Here is a 4,156-nt window from a genome sequence, read left to right on the forward strand (position 1 = left end):
GGGACACTGTACACTAGCTTTTTTTCCCCCTTAACATAAATGTTTTGTAGATTAGCCATTTATATAGCCCATCTGGGAGTGATTTTGTAACAATGTATTGTTTTGCTTATTTTTATAACATTGTGCTGATTTCCAGACTTCTAACTAAACCCCAAAGTATCAGATGTAGACCCAAGTCTACAGGGTCCTGCTTGTGTAATGGATCTTTTGATATGCAGGGGAGGGTGGAGTGTCTGCTCTTCCTGCTTTCTCAGCCCCTTTCAGTGGGTGTCCCAGCCTTACCTCTTTGACTAGGTTTTATACTGAATTTTTAGATCAGTATCTGTGCATTTTCTTCTTTATAGTAGTGTCTACTACGTGAAGTTGAATGAAAAATGATGTATACTATCCTCTACCAAATATTTTGAGGCAAATGTTTGCTTTTAATACTTTATTGCATGTATTTATGGTTAAACATCCCATTAAGGGGACAGTCTAGTCCAAATTAAACGTTCATGATTCAGATGGGGCATGCAATTTTAAAAAACATTCCAATTTACTTTCATAATTAAATTTGATTTGTTCTCTTGGTATTCGTTGTTGAAAGCTAAATGTAGGTAGGCTCATATGCTAATTTCTAAGCCCTTAAAGGCCACCTCTTATCTCAGTGTATTTTGACAGTTTTTTACAGCTAGACAGCGCTAGTTCATGTGTGCTTATTTGATAAGATAACTGACATGTTGATAACATAAAGGGACACTCAAGTCAAAATAAACTTTTATGATTCAGATAGAACATGCAGTTTTAAGACACTTTACAATTTTCTTCCATTATCAAATATTGCACAGTCTTTTTATATCCACACTGTCTCTGGAACAAGATCCTACGGAACATGTGCACAAGCACTCATGGTATACTAGTCTTTGATTGGCTGATTTCTGTCACATGATACAGGGGGTCGGAAAATGGAAGAAAATAAATTTGCCAGAAATAAATCTACTGCTTATTTAAAATTCAGAGTTGGTGTTATTACATTGTCTTTTTATTATGCACATATTAATTATTCAATTATATTGTATTGAGCAGTATTCTGCCTTTTCTGTGCATGGGCAAAACTAGGTTTATCTAGTATTTATGAATAGTTAACAAGCTTGTGTTACTCTAAAAGATTTATGACACCAAGCTATATACGCCTTTGATTATGGACACCAGCCCCCTTGTAGGGCTATGATAGGAAGTAAGGGACCCTGCACAAATTAAGCTTTAAAAAAAAAAAGTTAAAATCTATATTTTCAATTATACTCTATTGCAATATTCAGTCCAAATAAAGAAGTTACTAATAGAGTTAAACCAGATTTTCATTGCTGCAGTCTTCTAAATTGGATCCTTCATGTAGCCCTGGCAGGGAGGGAATAAATAGGCAAATATCCTTACATAGTATACACAATCTGTAGGTATGTAGCAATCTAGAAGTAAAAATAATAAATACAATTTAAAAAAAAGGATAGGAGCAATTGATCAATAGTCAATTCAATCCTCCCATCTATGTGTACTTCCCCTAATGCAATTCAGACCACCACTTACTAACAAGAAAGAGATGGAAAGAAAGGAGGAGAAAGGCACAGGACATGGATAAAAAGAATGAGGGAGCAAAACTGAGACAGGACTTTTAGCCTGGTGCTTAGGTGCATTGTGTTTATATCTATGAGGCATAGCTAAACATATATGAGAAACTAGTTTTCTTACTGAGCAAATAAAAAAAAAATTAAAAAAAATAATTAAAAAAAAAAACATATTTGCAACTACTTTGAACACAAACATGACTGTATTCAGATTTAAAGGGACAGTCAAGTCCAGAAAAAAAAACTAAGTTAAACAGGGCATGCCATTTTAAACAACTTTCCAATTTACTTTTATCACCAATTTTGCTTTGTTCTCTTGGTATTCTTAGTTGAAAGCTAAACCTAGGAGGTTCATATGCTAATTTCTTAGACTTTGAAGGCCACCTCTAATCTAAATGCATTTTGACAGTTTTTCACCACTAGAGAACAATAGTTCATGTGTTCAATATAGATAACATTGCTCATGCACGTGAATTTACCGAGGAGTGAGCTCTGATTGGCTAAAATGCAAGTCTGTCAAAAGAACTGAAATAAGAGGGCAGTTTGCAGAGGCTTAGATACAAGTTAATTACAGAGGTAAAACGTGTATATTTTTTATTTAAATTTAAAATCAGATTGTTTTTTAATTTAAATAGATTTTTCCTGGAAAAAAAGGCATTTTATTTAAAAAATTCCTATCTAAAGATAGTTTCAATTTAACATACATTACAATCTTAAAGTTATTCATCCTGAAATATAGATTAGTTTTTAATTATATAGCAAGATGCTGTATATTCATGCCATCATTTTTTTTGTAAATGAATTCAATTAATCCATTCACAATGTCATACTCTCCCAGAAGTTTCTGTCAGATTATTTTCAACAATTTTCTATCTTGAAGATATTTTCACATATTATTGGTTTTGTAGTTCTCAAAACTGTGAATTTGTGTCTGCAGAAATAAGATGCCCCTTCTTCACAGCAAAGTTTTATAAAATAAACATACAGAGTTGATATAGATCTTAAAGGGACATAATCATGAAAGACAACTTTTGGGTTTCAGATAGAGCATACAATTTTCAAATTTACTTCAATTGTCAGATTTGCTTCATTCTCTTGGAATAATTTGTTGAAGGAGAGCAATGCTCTACTTGGGCCTAGCTGAATACATTGGGTGAGACAGTGACAAGCATTTATCTCAAAGTAGTGCATTGCTTGTGAGCCTTTCTAAGCAGGCTTTTTTTAATGAAAACGGACACCAAAAGAACTAAACAAATTAGATGAGAAGTCAACGGGAAAATTGTTAAAAATGGCATGTTCTTTCTAAATCATGAAAGTTCAAATTTTGACTTTACTGTTCTTTTAATGCCATTCCCTTGCAAATCTATGTACACAGAATCAACCCATACTAAGATTCAAAAAGCTCACTGAAAAGAAGATTGTTTGGAGTGGAATAGATCTGCACAAGGACCTAAGTGTGAGGAGGGAGGGGCAAGCAGTACAAATGAAAAATAATGTTATTGTTTTAGTTAAACAAAACTATTTCAATAGTTATTAATGTAATCAATATTTTTCTCCTTCCAATAAAGTAAAAAGGTGAAAAGATGATCAACCAATTAAATTATTCTAAAAATGAAAACCATATTTTAAATCCGTCTTACTGACTAGTGATTTAAATCAATTTAATTTAAATCAAATCCACCCTGCTCTAAGGGGTGCTTTTTTGACTGGCCAAGTGTTAAACTTTGACTGGCTACCATTCCAATCAAACAGGATTTCTATGCGAATTTCTTTGTGGGGAATTTTGAAGGTTTTACAGATAATCTAGCCATTCCAAAACATTTGAAATAACAACATGAGTTAGCACCCCATTCCTTGCATTGGAAAAATTAAAAAAAATTAAAAATATTCCAGTGCTTAAAGGGACAGTCACCACCAGAATTTTTGTTGTTTTAAAAGATAGATAATCCCTTAATAACCCATTCACCTGTTTTGCATAACCAACACAGTTTTATTTTGACAGACTTGCATTTTAGCCAATCAGTGCTCACTCCTCTGTAAATTCACGTGCATGAGCTCAATGTTATCTATATGAAACACATGAACTAACGCCCTCTAGTGGTCACAATGCATTCAGCTTAGAGGGTGGCCTTCAAGGTCTAAGAAATTAGCATATGAACCTCCTAGGTTTAGCTTTCCACTAAGAATACCAAGAGAACAAAGCAAAATTGGTGATAAAAGTAAATTGGAAAGTGGTTTAAAATTACATACTCTATCTGAATCATGAAAGGTTTTTTTTTGGACTTGACTGTCCCTTTAAGGATTTGTTCTTCCCTAATTCAATAGCTATGACCTCTTGAGAATATATTTTTTTTGCATGGGAGCATGGGCTATCTGCACATGATCAGGTCACATGACGTGTTTGTTTTCTACTTGATTTGATAAAATATAGCTCTATTCACAACATGTACACAACATACATACAATATTCATTCCACACTGTTTTTAAAATTACTTAGAATAATTTAAAAAAATGTTAACTGCACACATCTCTAATGCAGAACAAGACACATAAA

The sequence above is a fragment of the Bombina bombina genome, chromosome 1 (assembly GCF_027579735.1).
Source record: "Bombina bombina isolate aBomBom1 chromosome 1, aBomBom1.pri, whole genome shotgun sequence".
In the NCBI taxonomy this organism is placed as follows: Eukaryota; Metazoa; Chordata; class Amphibia; order Anura; family Bombinatoridae; genus Bombina; species Bombina bombina.